Source organism: Mustelus asterias, chromosome 5 (genome assembly GCF_964213995.1).
Source record: "Mustelus asterias chromosome 5, sMusAst1.hap1.1, whole genome shotgun sequence".
In the NCBI taxonomy this organism is placed as follows: Eukaryota; Metazoa; Chordata; class Chondrichthyes; order Carcharhiniformes; family Triakidae; genus Mustelus; species Mustelus asterias.
In genome coordinates this window covers 24,986,494-25,008,297 of record NC_135805.1, presented here as the reverse complement: position 1 = coordinate 25,008,297, position 21,804 = coordinate 24,986,494, and the positions used below count along the sequence as shown (strand labels likewise).

At 49.0% G+C, this 21,804-nt stretch overlaps 1 long non-coding RNA gene across 2 annotated transcripts in view; it reads right to left on the bottom strand.

Moving 5' to 3' along the window:
* The window catches only part of LOC144493418 (uncharacterized), a 583,821-nt gene extending 562,478 nt beyond the window's left edge, over nucleotides 1-21,343 (bottom strand). For both annotated transcript variants that reach the window (XR_013497740.1, XR_013497741.1), the window contains exon 1: nucleotides 21,134-21,343. This is a non-coding gene — a long non-coding RNA (uncharacterized LOC144493418). The remainder of the gene's footprint in view (nucleotides 1-21,133) is intronic.
* Nucleotides 21,344-21,804: the final 461 nt, after the last annotated feature.

Genomic DNA, 21,804 nt, shown 5'->3' with positions numbered 1-21,804 from the left:
GTTTACACGTTCTCCCCGTGTCTGCGTGGGTTTTCTCCGGGTGCTCTGGTTTCCTCCCACAGTCTGAAAGACGTGCTGGTTAGGTGCATTGGCCATGCTAAATTCTCCCTCAGTGCACCCGAACAGGCGCCAGAGTGTGGCGACTAGGGGATTTTCACAGTAACTTCATCGCAGTGTTAATGTAAGCCTACTCATGACACTAATAAATAAACTTTAAAAGTTTACTTTAAGCCTATCAATCCTGCTGGACCATTTGGAATAATCATGGCTGATCTTGGGTTTCAGTTGATTTGATTTGGTTTATTATTGTCACATGTATTAACACACAGTGAAAAGTATTGTTTCTTGCGCGCTATCCAGACAAAGCATACAGTTCATACAGAAGGAGAGAGTGTAGAATGTAGTGTTACAGTCATAGCTCGGGTGTAGAGAAAGATCAACTTAATGCAAGGTAGGTCCATTCAAAAGTCTGACAGCAGCAGGGAAGAAGCTGTTCTTGAGTCGGTTGGTACATGTCCTCAGACTTTTATATCTTTTTCCTGACGGAAGAAGGTGGAAGAGAGTATTTCCTGCCCTCTCCCCCACATCTGGTACTCTGGAAGACCAAAGCTCTGTCTACTTCAACCTTAAGTTCAAATCTGAAGCATCCACAACCCTCTGAGGTAGAGAAATCTAATGATCCCCAACCCTTTGAGTGAAGAGATTTCTCTTCATCGGAGCCCTAAATGAGACTGTGCTCCCATGTTCGAGGTTCCGCAGCAGCCAGACAAACCAGCAGCTCAGTGTCAACATGGGCTTGCCTTGGCACAGCCTGAAACTGAAGGTTGGCACCATTAACATCACCAGACTTGCATGGAATCTGCCTCACGGCCTCTTCTTACTGGGCATTTTAATCAGGGTCAAGAATAGAATTCACAAACCCTGTGACTTCCAAAGCTGAACAAGTAGAGGCAAAACCTCCATCTATGTCAATGGGAGTTGTTTTAGTTCCCAAATAACCCAGTGCCAATATAAAGCTTATTTATTAGTGTCACAAGTAGGCTTACATTAACACTGCAATGAAGTTACTGTGAAAATCCCCTAGTCGCCACGCCCCGGCACCTGTTCGGGTACACTGAGGGAGAATTTAGCATAGTCAATGCATCTAACCAGCACGTCTTTTGGACTGTGGGAGGAAACCAGAGCACCCGGAGGAAACCCACGCAGACACGGGGAGAACGTGCAAACTCCACACAGACAGGGACCCAAGCCGGGAATCGAACCCGGGTCCCTGGAACTGTGAGGCCGCAGTGCTAACCACTGCGCCACCGTGAACATGCTGATGTTGGGACTAAAACCTCTGCCCGGTTCACGTCAGGAGATTGAAACAGGGGCGAGTTTGGCATGGGTGTTGTTCTGGTTTCCATTGAAAAGGTGACTTCTGATCTCTGGTACATGGGAATAATTTGCAAAATTGTTAGCAGGTGAATACAAGAACTCTTCCCGCTGTCTCGGAAAAGCAGCCAGCATAATCAAGGACCCCCCACACGCCCTGGACATGCTCTCTTCCACCTTCTTCCGTCAGGAAAAAGATACAAAAGTCTGAGGTCACGTACCAACCGACTCAAGAACAGCTTCTTCCCGGCTGTCATCAGACTTTTGAATGGACCTGCCAAAAATAAAAGCAAAATTACTGCGGATTCTGGAATCTGAAACCAAAAGAGAAAATGCTGGAAAACCTCAGCAAGTCTGGCAGCATCTGTAAGGAGAGAAAAGAGCTGACATTTCGAGTCCAGATGATCCTTTGTCAAAGCTTCGACAAAGGGTCATCTGGACTTGAAACGTCAGCTCCTTTCTCTCCTTACAGATGCTGCCTAACCTGCTGAGATTTTCCAGCATTTTCTCTTTTGGTCACCATATATTAAGTTGATCTTTCTCTACACCCTAGCTATGACTGTAACACTACATTCTGCACTCTCTTCTTTCCTACGGTTTCCTCCCACAGTCCGAAAGAGGTGCTGGTTAGGTGCATTGGCCATGCTAAATTCTCCCTCAGTGTACCCAAACAGGCACCCGGAGTGTGGCGACTAGGGGATTTTCACAATAACTTCATTGCAGTGTTAATGTAAGCCCACTTGTGACAGAATAAGTAAACTTTCAAGAAACAATACTTTTACTGTATCCTAATGCATGTGACAATAATAAATCAAACCAAATCAAAACCATTCCTAATCAGCCAACCCAAGAGTGCCTCAAGTTAACATCACTGGTGCCTACAAAGGACATCTTCATCTTTCATACACTGAAATAGTTCTTGGCTGGCCTCACCGTCAAAGAATGTAACCCACATGCTTCTGAGTTAATAGTGGAATATTACATACTGAACATATCCCACTGCCGCCATTATATACTTTGATGTGCGTGGAAAAACAGTGTGGATTACATTACAAGTGCCCACGACTTTACATGGGTTCCAGTAAGTCTACTAAAAGTCCAGACTGCGCTAATGGAAAACACTTTCTAGCTCTGTGCCACATTTTGCTTTACGATGCCTTTTTTCAAAGCACTTTAGGTCACTTTGTTACATAAAATCATAAAATTGTCACAGCACCGAAGGAGATCATTCAGCCCAACATGTCAATTTCTAGCTCTCCGGAAGAGCAACTCACTGAGTCCCACTCCCGTTTTTCCCCAGACTCCTGCAATTCTTTTCATTTCAGATAAGCATCCAATTCCCTGAATCCCGATGCTACCCTCTCAGGGGTTCATTACAGATCCTAGCCATGAGCTCCATAAAAATAATCTAGCCCTTTCCTCAAAAAATTCCCTGAACCCTCCTCGGGAAAGACCACCTCATGTCCAACCTCCCTTTCCTCTCCAAATCTGTACGTGTTGCTGACGCTCAAATCTCTGCCCACTTTTCCTGGGCTTCCATGTTTGAATCCCTCCAATCAGAACTCCTGTTCCCGCCATCCGAATTATTCAGCTTTTCCCGAAATTACAAATGACATCCTATGTGACTGTGACAGAGGCAGATGTTCCTTCCCTGTCCTTCCCGACCTGCCTACAGCCTTCAACATGGTTTACCACACCATCCTCTTCCAAGGCCTCTCCTGTCGTCTAGCTGGGTGGCACTGCTCTCGCCTGGCACCATTATTATCTACCCAATCACAACCAGGGTATCCGAGCTGTGGGTGGCACAGTGGTTAGCACTGCTGTCTCACAGCACCAGGGCCCTGGGTTCGATTCCCGGCTTGGGTCACTGTCTGTGTGGAGTTCGCGCATTCTTCCCGTGTCTGCGTGGGTTTCCTCCGGGTGCTCCGGTTTCCTCCCATAGTCTGAAAGACGTGCTGGTTAGGGTGCATTGGTCATGCTAAATTCTCCCTCAGTGTACCCGAACAGGCGCCGGAGTGTGGCGACTAGGGGATTTTCACAGTAACTTCATTGCAGTGTTAATGTAAGCCTACTTGTGGCAGTCCTACAGTGTAGAAGGAGACCATTTGGCCCATCGGGCCTGCAGCGACAACGGTGCCACCCAGGCCCTCTCCCCTATCCACGTATTTACCCTGCTAGTCCCCCTGACGCTACCCTCCTCACCGGGCCAGTGAATCCTTAACCCAGCCACACCAGTGTGCTAGTGGTGATTACAGTAATGTGTTGAATTGTTACATGTTACATTACCCATCTGACCCAAACATCTGAGTCAGCTGATGCCATGATACTGAGCTGGTTCAGGAATGCATTGCATGAAGGTATTCTGATAATCTAGCTGAGCACTCGGTTTAAACCTGAGTTTGTTTATTTTTATAAAATGTTCAATGTCCCATTGAATTATATTCATGCCTCAAGCAATTCAATGTGGAACTTAATTTTGTATTTTCTTTTAAATGGAAGATTTATACTGGATATACCTGATACTGGACAAATTATTTAAAAGTAGAATCATAGAATCCCGGCAGTGTTACAGTGTTAATCTAAGCCCACTTGTTACAGCCCTATAGTGCAGAAGGCCCACCGAGCCTTCACCAACATCTTCTCTGCTGCCATCAGACTTTTGAATGGGCCGACCTCACATTAAGTTGGTCTTTCGCTACAACTCTATAACTGCAACACTACATTCTGCACTCTCTCCTTTCCATCTCTATGAACGGTATGCTTTGTCTGTGTAGCGCGCAAGAAACAATACTTTTCACTGATTACTAATACCTGTGACAATAATAATAAATCAAATACAACAATCCCACCCAGACCCTATCCCCGACACATTTACCCTGCTAATCCCGCTGAGACTAAGGGGAAATTTAACGTGGCCAATGCACCTAACCCACACATCTTTGGACTGTGGGAGGAAACCAGAGCACCCGGAGGAAACCCACGCAGACACGGGGAGAACGTGCAAACTGCACACAGACAGTGACCCGAGGCCAGAATTGAACCCGGGTCCCTGGCGCTGTGAAGCAGCAGTGCTAACCACTGTGCCACTGTCTCAATTGAAAGAGATTTTAAAGATGCTAAGAGGTGCAGTTAGGGAGAGGCGTTGAAGAGGGAAACACCACAGTGTGGTGTGAGATGGCTGCAAACCATGCTACTGATTTTAAAGCCAGTGTGTGTGTGAGTGTGTGTGTGTGAGTGTGTGTGTGTGTGTGTGTGAAGTAGGCCAGAAGGTACAGAGAGGACATCAGGTCCAGGTGCAGCCAGTGATGTAAAGTTAACTTTTGACAGTGGGGATTCGATGGAAAGCCATTGGAACACCAAAGGACTGTTGCTGTTGTCATGGTGATCAGCAAATGCTTAGTGACCCAGAACAGGCACAAGAACCCTCCTTGCATTGGTCCAGTGACACAGCATGTGTGGCTTTGATAATGTTACAGCGGCCACAGAACAGCAGCAGGAGTTGGGACAAGTGGTTACAAGTGGCTGTTTGAAAGGCTTTTCCGAAGCCTCTAAAAACTTCCAGTAAAGCAGCTCTGATCCAGAATTTTCCCTTTCATAAATGGGGTTGTATTTATGAAAAGGAAAAAGGGGGTTGAATTTTTTTTAATATAAGTGTTCCTTTCATAGAAACAAAGGAGATAGGAGCAGGAGGAGGCCATTCGGCCCTTCGAGCCTGCTCCACCATTTATTATAAACATGTCTGATCGTCCAACTCAATAGCCTAATCCTGCTTTCTCCCCATAACCTTTGATCCCATTTGCCCCAAGTGCTATATCCAGCCGCCTCTTGAATACATTCAATGTTTTGGCATCAACTACTTCCTGTGGTAATGGAGCAGAGGAGACTGAGGGGGCGACCTGATCGAGGTGTTCAACATTATGAGGGACATGGACAGAGTGGATAGGGAGTAGCTGTTCCCCTTAGTTGAAGGGTCAGTCATGAGGGGTCATAGGCTCAAGGTGAGGCAGAAGGTTTAGAGTCATAGAGGTTTACAGCATGGAAACAGGCCCTTCGGCCCAACTTGTCCATGCCGCCCTTTTTTTATAAACCATTAAGCTAATCCCAATTGCCCGCGTTTGGCCCATATCCCTCTATATCCATCTTACCCATGTAACTGTCTAAATACTTTTTAAAAGACAAAATTGTACCCGCCTCTACTATTACCTCTGGCAGCTCGTTCCAGACACACCCTCTGTGTGAAAAAATTGCCCCTCTGGACACTTTTGTACCTCTCCCCTTAAACCTATGCCCTCTAGTTTTAGACTCCCCTATCTTTGGGAAAAGAGGTTGACTTGCTAGCTGATCTATGTCCCTCATTATTTTATAGATCTCTATAAGATCACCCTTCAGCCTCCTGCGCTCCAGAGAAAAAAGTCCCGGTCTATCCAGCCTCTCCTTATAACTCAAACCACCAAGTCCCGGTAGCATCCTAGTAAATGTTTTCTGAACTCTTTCTAGTTTAATAATATCCTTTTTATAATAGGGTGACCAGAACTGTACACAGTTCAGGGAGGGAAGTGAGGAAAAACTTTTTTACCCAGAGGGTGGTGACGGTCTGGAATGTGCTGCCTGGGAGGGTGGTGGAGGCAGGATGCCTCACATCCTTTAAAAAGTATCTGGATGAACACTTGGCACACCATAACATTCAGGGCTATGGGCCAAGTGCTGGTAAATGGGATTAGGTGGGAGTTCAGGTGTTTCTAATGTGACGGCGTTGACTCGATGGGCTGAAGGGCCTCCTCCGGGTTGTATGGTTCTATGACTCTGACAGTGCAGCACTCCCCAGTACAGCACTGAAGTGTCAGCCTAGATATTGAGCTCAAGTCCCTGGAGTGGTTAAAGCCACAATCCTCTGAGTCACAAATGAGAGTGCTACCAAGTGAGCCACAGCTAACACCACAAAAATAGTTAGACAGCGCTGCCAAATGAACCACGCTGCTGCTATAAAAGATATCGCGTGACTGGGATGTTTCCAATGCCCAATTCTGTCGGAGCAAAAGATCAGGAGCCAGGGCTTAATCTGGACATGTTTTCAAAAAGGGACTCTTCATTTCGTTTTGACTCGATTTGATTTATTATTGTCACATGTATTGGGGTACGGTGAAAAGTATTGTTTCTTCTGCGCTATCCAGACAAAGCATACTGTTCATCGAGTACGGTGGTGGCGGCGCAGTAGTATTGTCGCTGGATTAGTAATCGCAGAGACTCAGGGTAATGCTCTGGGGACCCGGGTTCGAATCCCACCACGGCAATTGGTCAATAAAAATCTGCATCTGGTTCACTAATGTCCTTTAGGGAAGGAAATCTGCCATCGTTACCTAGTCTGGCCTACATGTGACTCCAGAGCCACAGCAATGTGGTTGACTCTCAACTGCCCTCAGTGATGGGCAATAGATGTTGGCTCAGCCAGTGACATCCACGTCCAGTGAGTGAATGGGCGGCACAGTGGCACAGTGGTTAGCACTGCTGCCTCACAGCACCAGGGACCCGGGTTCGACTCCCGGCTTGGGTCACTGTCTGTGCAGAGTTTACACATTCTCCCCGTGTCTGCCTGGGTTTCCTCCGGGTGCTCCGGTTTCTTCCCACACTCCAAAGATGTGCGGGTTAGGTGGATTAGCCATGTTAAATTGCCCCTTAGTGTCAGGGGGGACTAGCTAGGGTAAAGGCATGGGGTTATGGGGATAGGGCCTGGGTGGGATTGTGGTTGGTGCAGACTCGATGGGCCAAATGGCCTCCTTCTGCACAGTAGGGATTCTATGGATTCTATAGAAGGAAAGGAGAGGGTGCAGGATATAGCGCTGCAGTTACAGATAGGGTGGAGAGAATGATCGGCTTATTATATGACAGGTCCATGGCAGCAGGGCAGAAGCTGTTCTGCTGCTTAATTTATTGCTCACCAGGTCAACAAAGACAAGATTGCTGGAAAATCTTTCTCACTGACTGTGCAGTCTGTCTGTCATCAAACAAGGAGGCCTCCCCATCGCTCTCAATGGTGTGTCTATTCGGTGAGCTACGCTGATTCACCACCAGAGGACGCCAGACACCACAGTTGTCTGATGGATTCCTGATCAACCTCTGGTGGTAATTTTTTAAAAGTTCATTTTGAAATAGCTTGAACTGGGTTTTGCTGGTATGCATTATGCTGAAACTTGACTTGGAGGAGATAGGGGTTCCAAGAATTGAGGCAGGTCAAACTCTACAATGTCACTGCAGACATGCCTCAGTTCTGAGAACCCCTATCGCCTCCCAAGTCAAGTTTCAGCTCAACACCAGCAAAACCCAGATCAAGCTATTTCAAAAAAACATAAATGAGGAACTCCTCCTGACTATTACACAGAAGAAGTCTTTTACTTCCTACCCATTGCTTCCACTTAAAACTGAGTAGCTACAGAAATAATGAGAATGTTTGCCAAAACAAAATGCGGAACTCCTCATTTCTGTGATGACTTCTTCAGCACAAGGCAGTTACACACACTGCCTTGCAAAGCAGAATCACAGTATCTGCACTTCTAATGCTTCACTCCCTTCCCTTGAAGTTTAACCCTCATCTGAGAAAGCAATACTCATCGAAAAGAACCCACGCCCTGCTCTGTAGGCCGAGAAGTTATTCTGCTTTCAATAGATGTCTTCTGAGCTGATTAGGGAAGCAAGCAGCCAGTTTGCAACATGGTCCATTTTTGTAGATTTTTTAAGGGCAAAAAAAGTTTTAGAACATTGCTTCAGATGTTAAAACATGTTGAACCAATTCTGTTGCAATTTGGTTTTGTAGAACTCTTTGTAAAGTGTTAATTACATCCTGGAACAGTGCAACTCTGGCTGAAAATGGAAGCACTTGATTGGGAGAATTGAGATTTGCATACCCAATCAGTCAGTCAGACGCGCAGACACTGTTCTCTGATTGGACTCTGTAATGTGAAGGAGGGGTCCTCTGGGTTTTGGTTACAGGGTAGAATCCAATTCTCCCCCAGACTGTGAAAGACCAGCTTCAACAGCACAACCCCAGCAACTGGCAACTCAGCAGGTGGTCCGGGGTCCCATCCACGACACCAAATTGCACAAAACAGCAATGATTAACGAATCGTCAGAAAATGCTGGAAAAATCTGGAAAATGGGGTCATCCAGACTCGAAACATTGGCTCTATTCTCTCTCCACACATCTGCTGAGATTTCCCAATATTTTCCACTTTTGTTTCAGATTTCAGCATCCGCAGTATTTTGCTTTTATCTTCGGATTAGCTTCCTCCATCTCCTCCATCCCTGTACACCAACCAACTCCCCTCTCCCACTCCCACCACACCCTGTACACCAACCAACTCCCCACTCCCACTCCCACCACACACTGTACACCAACCAACTCCCCACTCCCACTCCCACCACACCCTGTACACCAACCAACTCCCCTCTCCCTCTCCCACCACACCCTGTACACCAACCAACTCCCCACTCCCACCACACCCTGTACACCAACCAACTCCCCTCTCCCTCTCCCACCACACCCCCGTACACCAACCAACTCCCCTCTCCCTCTCCCACCACACCCCGTACACCAACCAACTCCCCACTCCCACCACACCCCCGTACACCAACCAACTCCCCACTCCCACCACACCCTGTACACCAACCAACTCCCCACTCCCACTCCCACCACACCCTGTACACCAACCAACTCCCCTCTCCCACTCCCACCACACCCTGTACACCAACCAACACCCCTCTCCCTCTCCCACCACACCCTGTACCCCAACCAACTCCCCACTCCCACCACACCCTGTACACCAACCAACTCCCCTCTCCCACTCCCACCACACCCTGTACACCAACCAACTCCCCTCTCCCACTCCCACCACACCCCGTACACCAACCAACTCCCCACTCCCACTCCCACCACACCCTGTACACCAACCAACTCCCCTCTCCCTCTCCCACCACACCCTGTACACCAACCAACTCCCCACTCCCACTCCCACCACACCCTGTACACCAACCAACTCCCCTCTCCCACTCCCACCACACCCTGTACACCAACCAACTCCCCACTCCCTCTCCCCCCACACCCCAACCAACTCCCCACTCCCACCACACCCCGTACACCAACTAACTCCCCACTCCCTCTCCCACCACACCCTGTACACCAACCAACTCCCCTCTCCCTCTCCCACCACACCCTGTACACTAACCAACTCCCCTCTCCCTCTCCCACCACACCCCGTACACCAACCAACTCCCCTCTCCCACCACACCCTGTACACCAACCAACTCCCCTCTCCCTCTCCCCCCACACCCCCGTACACCAACCAACTCCCCTCTCCCTCTCCCCCCACACCCCCGTACACCAACCAACTCCCCTCTCCCTCTCCCACCACACCCTGTACACCAACCAACTCCCCACTCCCTCTCCCCCCACACCACAACCAACTCCCCACTCCCTCCACACTCCGTACACCAACCAACTCCCCACTCCCTCTCCCACCCCGCCCAGTACACCAGCCAACTCCCCTCTCCCTCTAACACCACACCCCGTACACTAACCAACTCCCCTCTCCCACCACACCCCGTACACTAACCAACTCCCCTCTCCCACCACACCCCGTACACTAACCAACTCCCCTCTCCCACCACACCCCGTACACTAACCAACTCCCCTCTCCCACTACGCCCCGTACACTAACCAACTCCCCTCTCCCACCACACCCCGTACACTAACCAACTCCCCTCTCCCACCACACCCCGTACACTAACCAACTCCCCACTCCCAGTACACCCCGTACACTAACCAACTCCCCACTCCCACCACACCCCGTACACTAACCAACTCCCCTCTCCCACCACACCCCGTACACTAACCAACTCCCCTCTTCCACCACACCCCGTCCACTAACCAACTCCCCACTCCCAGTACACCCCGTCCACTAACCAACTCCCCACTCCCAGTACACCCCGTCCACTAACCAACTCCCCACTCCCAGTACGCCCCGTCCACTAACCAACTCCCCACTCCCACCACACCCCGTACACTAACCAACTCCCCTCTTCCACCACACCCCGTACACTAACCAACTCCCCACTCCCAGTACACCCCGTCCACTAACCAACTCCCCACTCCCAGTACACCCCGTCCACTAACCAACTCCCCACTCCCAGTACACCCCGTCCACTAACCAACACCCCACTCCCAGTACACCCCGTCCACTAACCAACTCCCCTCTCCCACCACACCCCGTACACTAACCAACTCCCCACTCCCAGTACGCCCCGTACACTAACCAACTCTCCTCTCCCACCACACCCCGTACACTAACCAACTCCCCTCTCCCACCACACCCCGTACACTAACCAACTCCCCACTCCCAGTACGCCCCGTACACTAACCAACTCCCCTCTCCCACCACACCCCGTACACTAACCAACTCCCCACTCCCAGTACACCCCGTACACTAACCAACTCCCCTCTTCCACCACACCCCGTACACTAACCAACTCCCCTCTCCCACCACACCCCGTACACTAACCAACTCCCCTCTCCCACTACGCCCCGTACACTAACCAACTCCCCTCTTCCACCACACCCCGTACACTAACCAACTCCCCTCTCCCACCACACCCCGTCCACTAACCAACTCCCCACTCCCAGTACACCCCGTACACTAACCAACTCCCCACTCCCACCACACCCCGTACACTAACCAACTCCCCTCTCCCCCCGCACCCCGTATACCAACCAACTCCCCACTCCCAGTACACCCCGTACACTAACCAACTCTCCACTCCCACCACACCCCGTACACTAACCAACTCTCCACTCCCACCACACCCCGTACACTAACCAACTCCCCTCTCCCTCTCCCACCACACCCCGTACACTAACCAACTCCCCTCTCCCACCACACCCCGTACACCAACCAACTCCCCTCTCCCTCTCCCACCACACCCCGTACACTAACCAACTCCCCTCTCCCTCTCCCACCACACCCCGTACACTAACCAACTCCCCTCTCCCTCTCCCACCACACCCCGTACACTAACCAACTCCCCTCTCCCTCTCCCACCACACCCCGTACACTAACCAACTCCCCTCTCCCTCTCCCACCACACCCCGTACACTAACCAACTCCCCTCTCCCTCTCCCACCACACCCCATACACTAACCAACTCCCCTCTCCCCCCGCATCTGTACACCAACCAACTCCCCACTCTCACCACACCCCGTACACTAACCAACTCCCTTTTCCCTCCTGTATCTTCTCTCTACCCTCCCCACTCCTTACCCTGTCCACCCCCACGCTCTCTTTCTCTCTGAGCTGTCACTGAGCTGATTAATTATTACCAACACTCGCCGTTTCCTTACTAATTCTGTCTGGGCTGTTCAGATTTCTTTTTAAACACGGCCGTTTTTTCATGTGAATATCTAGGTTGTTTTTTTAAAATTTCAATAGTGATTTAGAAAAATTGAAGGAAAATTGCACTTGAAATATCGCAGGGTTTTCACACCACATAACACGCACACACAGACGCGCGCCCACAGACGCGCGCCCACGGACGCGCGCCCACAGACGCGCGCCCACAGACGCGCGCCCACAGACGCGCGCCCACAGACGCGCGCCCACAGACGCGCGCCCACAGACGCGCGCCCACAGACGCGCGCCCACAGACGCGCGCACACAGACGCGCGCACACAGACGCGCGCACACAGACGCGCGCACACAGACGCGCGCACACAGACGCGCGCACACAGACGCGCGCACACAGACGCGCGCACACAGACGCGCGCACACAGACGCGCGCACACAGACGCGCGCACACAGACGCGCGCACACAGACGCGCGCACACAGACGCGAGCACACAGACGCGAGCACACAGACACGAGCACACAGACACGAGCACACAGACACGCGCACACAGACACGCGCACACAGACACACACACAACCCACCACATGACACACACACAATCCATCGCGTAACTCACACACACACACAAAACCCTCCACATAACGCACGCACATACACACAACCCAAAGTATAACACAAACGCATACACACGCACGCACACACGCTCACATGCACGCACACACACGCACGCAGGCACACACACACATGCGCACACACACACGCACGTATACGCACATGCATGCAAATGCACGCACACACATGTGCACACACACACGCGCACACACATGCGCACGTGGACACACATGAGCACACACATGTGCGCGCACACACATGCACGCACACACGCGCGTGCACACACATGCGCTGCACACACGCATGCACACACAGACACGCGCACTCACGCGCGAACACATACACACGCGCGCACACACATGCACATACACATGCACGCATACATGCACACACACACACGCATGCACACACACACACTCACGCACTCGGCAAACACGCGCACACACGTGCACACACACAGTGGTTACCCAGTTGAACAATGTGTGGAATGTATTCCAGGACCAAGAATTTGAAGCAAGCAGAGCTATTGACTTGTCCTACCTTTCCTCCCCAAGGTGATTCATGCAGAGGAATTTCAGGTGACCTTTTTATGTCAGCTTCATAGTTTACTCAGCCACACGTTAAACCTGTATTTATGCACCCCCCCAAAGAATACAAATTTTAATCTTAAATACAAGCAAAACATAGTGCGGGGAAATACTCGGCAGGTCTGGCAGCGCCTGTGGAGAGAGAAGCGGAAATGCATGTTTCACGTTCAATATGATCCTCCTTCGCAACTGGAATTTTAATCGTGTTTGCTGCCTCGTCCCAGGGGTCACATGGTTTATTTTGCAGACGGGAATGCAGAGCGATGTTGCAAAAGGCGTTACAATTGTGTGGGTCGGGCCGAGTGGACTAAAAGGAATCTTTTCTGGTCTGTTTGTGTTTGTACTGTTCCCGATAAACTCTGAAAAGCTGCAATTCTGACAGAATGTGCTGGTTAGGGCGCATTGACCTGAACAGGCGCCGGGGTGCGGCGACCCGGGGAATTTCACAGTAACTTCGCTGCAGTGTTAATGTACGCCTACTTGTGACACTAATAAATAAACTTTCAAACATTGTTACATCATTTGTGAGCTCCATTTATTGGCTTGTTTTGTAATCAGGATGACTACACTTGAGTCACAGGATGCACTTTAAGGGAAGGCTTTCAAACTGATACCAAGGCACAAAGCGGTTTCTGTTAGTTTGACTCATACCCAATATTTCCCATTTACAGACTAAATGCTGACATATCCTTAAAGAGGAAATATTGCGGGGCCTACTTCCTTATACTATTAGTTTCAATCCCACCCATTCTGAGAGACAGATTAACCATAAACTGCCCCCCAGGGGCAGATGTGCATTTAGCCAACGACCCTCCCTTAAAGTATAAAAGCTTCCCCTTTCCCCCTTTTTCTCAATTTTACCTCTCTCCCACCCATCCCTCCCCCCTCCCTCCACACCTTCACCTGTCACACTTTACCCTCTGATTTCAGCTTCTCTGCTGTTTGCCCATTCACACCCTTTATTCTCTCTATGGACTGCCAGTAGCAGCCTTTTCTCCTGGTGTCTGTGGCTATGACTCATCTTTCATTCCCTCCCCCTGCAGTATAAATATCTCCCGCTTTCTCTGCCTTTTAGCTTTGACAAAGAGTCACCTGGACTCGAAACGTCAGCTCTTTTTTCTCTCCTCACAGATGCTGCCAGGCCTGCTGAGATTTTCCAGCGTTTTCTCTTTTGGTTTCAGACCCTTTAGTCCAGCTTAGGTTTCCTCCGGGTGCTCCGGTTTCCTCCCACAGTCCAAAGATGTGTGGGTTAGGTGGATTGGCCATGATAAATTGCCCCTTAGTGTCAGGGGGAACTAGCTAGGGTAAATGCATGGGCTTATGAGGATAGGGCCTGGGTGGGATTGTGGTCAGTGCAGACTCGATGGGCCGAATGGCCTCCTTCTGCACTGTAGGAGTTTATGATTCTATATCTGTGCTCCTCTGATTCGAGCCTCTTATACATTCTCAATTATAATTGCTCCACCACTGGTGACCATGTTTTCAGCTGCCGAGGTCCCGAGCTCTGGAATTCCCTCCCGACACCTCTCCTGCTCACATTCCTCCTTTAAGATACTCCTTAAAACCTCTCTTTTTGACCAAGCTTTGGGCATCAAACCTAATATCTCCTTAATTGGCTCCTTAATAATGCTCCTGTCAGGTACCTTGAGATGTTTCATCGTGTTAAAGACGCCATATTAATATAAGTTGCTGTTGTTGAAGTGCCTGAGGAGGATCCTTTCCACACTCCTGAGTTCCTTGGCATTGTAAAGAGCAGGTACACGTAAGGTAGACATCCCGCAAAGAGCCAGTTAGACTTGACCAGCTGAAAGAGTTGCCATAACTTGCCACCCTCTTCCCTTTCTTCAACAACATGCATCTTTGTTGCCCATCCTTTTGAGTTGAGTAGCTTGCTGGGCCATTTCAGACGGCAGTTAAGATTCAGCCACATCGCTGTGGCTCTGGAGTCACATTTAGGCCAAACCAGGTAAGGATGGCAGATTTCCTTCCACAAAGAACTTAGTGGACCAGATGGGTTTTTCCAACAATCGACAATGGTTTCATGGCCAACTAAGTTGCCTGGCATGGAGGGCATTAGCTATGAGGAGAGGTTAGAGAAACTTGGTTTGTTCTCACTGGAACGACGGAGGTTGAGGGGCGACCTGATAGAAGTCTACAAGATTATAAGGAGCATGGACAGAGTGGATAGTCAGAAGCTTTTTCCCAGGTGGAAGAGTAAATTACTCGGGGGCACAGGTTTAAGATGCGAGGGGCAAGGTTTAAAGAAGATGTACGAGGCAAGTTTTTTTACACAGAGAGTAATGGATGCCTGGAACTCGTTGCCGGGGGAGGTAGTGGAAGCAGAAACGATAGTGACTTTTAAGGGGCGTCTTGACAAATACATGAATAGGATGGGAATGGAGGGATATGGTCCCCGGAAGGGTAGGGGGCTTTAGTTCAGTTGGGCAGCATGGTCGGTGCAGGCTTGGAGGGCCGAAGGGCCTAAACCTGTGCTGTAATTTTCTTTGTTCTTTAAGGATGGGCAATAAATGCTGGCCAACCAGCGACGCCCATGTCCCACAAATTAATAAAACAAGCTCATTGTTCCTGAGACGAGCTTTCAATTCCGGATTTTATTAATTGAATTTAAACTCCACCAGACGCCATGGTGGGATTCATAGAAAGAAATCATAGAAACCCTACAGTGCAGAAGGAGGCCATTCGGCCCATTGAGTCTGCACCGACCACATTCCCACCCAGGCCCTACCCCCACATATTTTACCCGCTAATCCCTCTAACCTACGCATCCCAGGACTCTAAGGGGCAATTTTTAACCTGGCCAATCAACCTAACCCGCACATCTTTGGACTGTGGGAGGAAACCGGAGCACCCGGAGGAAACCCACGCAGACACGAGGAGAATGTGCAAACTCCACACAGACAGTGACCCGAGCCGAGAATCGAACCCGGGACCCTGGAGCTGTGAAGCAGCAGTGCTAACCACTGTGCTACCGTGCCGCCCTAGTCTGGCAGATTGGATGGGATGTGGACGCCACTGACAGGGCCAGCATTTTTGGCCACCCCTACTTGTTCATGAACTGAGTGACCTGCTTGGCCGTGTCAGAGGTCAGTTAAAGAGTCAGCCACACAGGATCTGGAGTCACATGCAGGCCAGACCAAGTAAGGGTCGTAAGTGAACCAGATGGCATTTTATAATGGTCAGTAGTGGTTCCATGGCATCATTAGTTTTTAAAGTTTATTTTGTTAGTGTCACAAGTAGGCTTACATTAACACTGCAATGAAGTCACTGTGAAAATCCCCGAGTCACCACACTCCAGCACCTGTTCGGGTACACTGAGGGAGAATTTAGCATGGCCAATGCACCTAACCAGCACGTCTTTCAGACTGAGGGAGGAAACCGGAGCACCCGGAGGAAACCCTCGCAGACACGGGGAGAACGTGCAGACTCCGCACAGACAGTGATCTGAGCCGGGAATCGAACCCGGGTCCCTGGCGTTGTGAGGCAGCAGTGCTAACCACTGTGCCACCGTGCCGCTTTTAACAGATACTACCTTTATTAGTTGAATTTAAATTCCACCAGCCGTGGTGGGATTTGAACCCATGACCACAGACCTTCTGGGTCACTAGTCCAGTGACAGTAGCCACCATCTCCTCCATCTCCCATTCCTCAAAAACCTACCTGCCCACCACTTCCAAATGCACTTAAAACAAGCATATGTGATACCCACACCCCAAGAATTGATTAAAAAATAACATTATTACCATGCTAATATCGTAATCAAAACCAGCTTGCGAAGCCAAATCACCTAATGTTCATCCAGTGATGACTATGCACTTTGGAAGCCATTCGCAACTGTAACATGACCTTAAAATGGTATTTCACACTCCCATCCTTCTCCGAGAATGCAGAATGCAGCACTCCCATGGGTGAAACACAATACACTCACACCCAGAAACTGTGATACCAAAGCTATGAAAACACGCAACTTACTGACAACAAACCTAAATGGTTTATACCTTCCTGTTGCCTAGCGCCTCAGACTACTCTGAAGAATGTAAAAGAAAATTTGAGTTTACATTTATTTATTAGTCACAAGTAGGCTTACATTAACACTGCAATGAAGTCACTGTGAAAATCTCCTAGTCACCACACTCCGGCACCTGTTCGGGTACACTGAGGGAGAATTTAGCATGGCCAATGCACCTAACCAGCACGTCTTTCGGACTGTGGGAGGAAACCGGAGCACCCGGAGGAAACCCACACAGACAAGGTGCAGACTCCACACATACAGCGACCCAAGCTGGGAATCGAACCCGGGTCCCTGTCGCTGTGAGGCAGCAGTGCTAACCACTCTGCCACCGTGCCTGCCCGGACTGCAGGGATTCAGATCACAATGTACTTTCCACTGTGCGACTCAAATTTAAGATGCAGCATTTATTTCCAAAGCCGGATGGAGGAAGTATGTGATGCCCCGAGGGGGACCTGTCGCTTTAAGACATTCCCATAATGAATGGGGTTTCATGCATGCTGACTGGTTTTTGCATGAAGCTATTTTTAATACATCTTTTAAAACTTTTTTATGAATGCAGCTCTGAAAGCAACCACTTCCTCCCCAAAGCGAAAGCAGCGGAGCAGCCAGTTAGTTAACCCTGCTCGCTGGAAATTTGAAATTGAAATTTAAGAAGAAAAAAAAAGTTTTAAATAACAGCGTCTATTAGGAATGACCATAGTTAAATGTTATTTTTCTTTAACTGCCGACTCTGATGGGTTCATTCACTGCCAGTCTCCAGTTGGGGAACACAAATCTAACATGGGATGGCTTCACTGTGTTTTCTACAGGGTGGGAGGGACTGTTTCCTAGATGCAACATTCTGAAAACTGATACCAAAAACGGAACTGCTGATCATTTGTAGTTAAGAGGACTGTTTTACACACACACACACCTCGCCAATCTCATTCACCCAGACCTGTGAGAAATTAAACCAAAAACCCGCTCGTGTGAGCTTGTGGGATCTCATTGCAGAGAAATACCTTCCATACAGGACGTAGCCTGACACCCCTCCTCCAATTCAAGCGCTGATTAAGCAGAACATGAACACGTTACACATTCTCATATCTGTGACAAGAAGGTGGGGGGGGGGGGGGTGGGGGAGGTATGTGGTTGATCGCCGACCTGTTAACTAAGTTAACACCAAATGCTTTGACTGCTGTGGAACGGGTACCCAAGGCTACAAACAGCCAAGGCAAATCTCCTGATGTTTCGTTGCAGAAAGGGGGATTCCCCCCCTTTCTTCCTGCCATGCAGTTCAGTGCCAGAGATCTATCTTTCACCACATTCAATCGAGTGAGCCATGTTTTTTCAATACTAAACGCCAATGAATACAGATTGGAGCATGCTCAGGAATTCCCTCCCCCCCATACAATGGATATTTTTAAATTCTTCTTACTCCATTCTTAAAGTTACAAAGCCAATGTTCAGAGTGGACCAGGCAAACCAGAATCCATTCCTTGCTGGCTCCAAAAACCAAATTCAAAATCCAATTGAATGTGTTTCTATACAGAAAGTAGTTGAGGCCAGAACATTGTCTGATTTCAAGAAGAAATTAGATACAGCTCTTGGGGCTAAAGGGACCAAGCGGTATCATAGAATCATAGAATCCCTACAGTACAGAAAGAGGCCATTCGGCCCATCGAGTCTGCACCGACCACAATCCCACCCAGGCCCTACCCCAATATTCCTACATATTTATCCACTAATCCCTCTAACCTACGCATCTCAGGACACGAAGGGCGATTTTTAGCATGGCCAATCAACCTAACCCGCACATCTTTGGACTGGGGGGGGGGGGGGGGGGGGAAGGGGGGGATCAGGATATTGAATTCGATGATCAGCCACGATCAAAATGAATGGCGGAGGAGGCTCGAAGGGCCGAATGGCTTACTCCTGCTTCTATGTTTAGAATCTTATAGTGCAGAAGGAGGCCATTCAGCCCATCGAGTCTGCACCGACCACAATCCCACCCAGGCCCTATCCCCATACATTTACCCTAGCTAGTCCTCTCGACACTAAGGGGCAATTTAGCATGGCCAATCCACCTAATCAGCACATCTTTGCACTGTGGGAGGACACCAGATTATCCAGAGGAAACCCACGCAGACATGGGGAGAACACGCAGACTCCGCACAGGCAGCGACCCAAGCCGGGAATTGAACCCGGGTCCCTGGCGCTGTGAGGCAGCAGTGCTAACAACTGTGCCACCGTGCCGCCCAAAATTCAGTTCAAAGTCCCCACAAGAGAGACAAACAAGATCCAAGCTGACAAGATAAAGCATTGTACCCCAACTTGGGCTTGATTTTAGCCAGAAAATAAAGATCATTTTGATTCCTGTTACCCATCTTTGGTCCCTGTGTCACATTTTTGCCATTCAATTATTTCTTAATCATTTCTATTGCTGCATCCAAACTTCATGCATGCTATTAAAAAAAACCATAAGTTTTATCTTGTCCTTCTCCTGCTGAGATACCAGATACTGCTGAGCCTCGCTGCTGCTTCCAAACATCTGATTGTATTCACACCGCAAACTATCTGATGGGGTGTGGGGAGGAGACGGGGGTAGAGAAACATCTATCAAATCTGCACGTGGCAGATTCCAAATGAAGTCTCTCCAATATTTTCTGTTTCTTTTCTCCCAGCACCAAAAGCAATAATTAAAAATAAATAACATACTGCGAATAAAAGAAGCCTTGAAACAGGCGTATGTCGGGGGGAAGAGAAGTATCTGCTCTGCATCACCATATACAGCTAAGGAATACTTAGATTACAGAGCTTAACTGCTGTGGGGTCTCCAGGTTTAATCTTGCTTAGTTAGCAAGACCCATCTTCCCCACTGCACATGACACCGATGTGCAAGGACACTGCCAGAGTCAAACTCCTGTTTTGAGGATGCCATCTGTCTCCTAGGACTGAATGAACTCCCACGTTAAGGGAGCAGGTTGCATTGGGGAACCAGTCCTCTTTCCTATTTAGCTTAGACTTATGCCCAGGAACAACCAGGTCCCGGGGTCTGACTTCCATATGTTCCTCCCCTCTAGGGAAACTTTTTTTATAACCAGTTTTTTTGCTTCCCCATTTCCCAAATACAAGTACCATTTTTGCACAGGGGTTCGATTGAACGCATTTTGTACCTGAGTGCGGTAGACAAGGACAACATTTCAGCCGCAGCGTATTATAGTTTAAACAGTATTATATAATCACTGCACAGTTTCCGAGCATCCCCTCTGACAGAGGAAGACAACAGTTCAAGCGATGACTACGTGCCAACTCTGAGAAGCCTCTGAAGAAATGCAAACAAGCTGCTCAGTCATGCAAGGAATGTAACCATGGGATTACATAATGGGAGTGCAACTTGTGTATTTGAGGAACTGTGGAGCTAGTTGGGAAACTTTAATTGCAAACAGTTTATTGGTTTAGCTGCGTTTTAGCAACATAAAGTGAAAGGCCTTTGAAAGAAAATGTTGTTGTTCGCATATTTAAATTGATCTAAAAGGTAATGGATAAAACGAACAGGTCAATTTTAAATTGGGGGAGAGCTATTTTACACCAAGCATTTCTTCCAGATTTGCACTCGAGAGGGCTTCATTACAGCATGTTGCAAGGTAACCAGAAGGATCTTTCGCCTTAATCGACCCCAACCAATAAAATCGTGTTAGTTTTTTTTCAAATTTCTTCGAATTTTCGTAAAAAAAAAGGAACAGGAAGCCTTGTTACAACTTCAGTGCACTTACTTACTACACCACATACTTCCTCTACAGAAACTGTGAACCAGCAGAGAAATTTCCCTCAATAATCTAATCAATGACTACAGGCGTGCATTAGATTCGTACAGGGTTGCAATTCATACCGTAAATGCAGATAGGAACGACGCATAGAGAACATTAACCTGTCGTCCCCCCCCCCCAAACCAAAAAAAAGAAAAGTGTGGCTCGAATACCACAACCTAAATGCAGGACTGAAGTGCAATTAATTATTGTGGCACCCACATTAATAGCGGATTTTAAAAAACTATCGAACATTATCTGTGCAAATTTAAGGGCAGCATCCCAGGTCACACATTGGATCACATAATACAGGCAGGCAGAATAGTAACACAGAGGAATATCTTGTCACTTACCATTGCAGGAAGCTTTCTCCTGCATTTTATTTTTGATGAAGAGGCCAGGTCCCCTCAAATGACAGCTTGTCACAAGTTTGAATAATCCCTTTTCTCTCTTGTCCCCCACTAAAACCCCCCCTCCCCTCCACCACACCCCCCCCCCTCCCCCATTCCCCCTCTCTCTCTCTGTCCCTTTTCTGAGATGTCCTTCTTCTAGCCCTTTGCACTGCCAGTCATGCCTGTCAGTTTTGTGTTGTATGTTGGTCTCTGAGCTCCAATTGCCTGGACTCAGTCACTCAGTCAGTCACTCACTCAGTCTCAGGCTGTCTCTGCCCCCCCTCCTCCTTTCCAGGATGCCGTAAACCTCGGAGTGCGAGAGCGGCTTGCTTGCCCCGGGTTACCGTAAAGCTCAGAGTGCGAGAGCGGGGCTGCTGCACCTTGCCAGAAGCCTGGTCCCCGGGTGCAGCCCGAGGACAGGGCAGGGCAGGGCTGGGGCGGGTTGTTTTGTTACAGTGAAAGGTAGTAGGAGTGGTTGCTTCAGTCTCCCCTCTTCGGATGTAACACAAACTTTTTTATTATTTCTGTACAACACTGACTGGTGTGTCCACCTGAGCTACCTGATCTGTCAATTGTATTCATAAATGAGATCTTTAGATTATTTGTTCACCTCTCACTGCGCTGTCCAAATA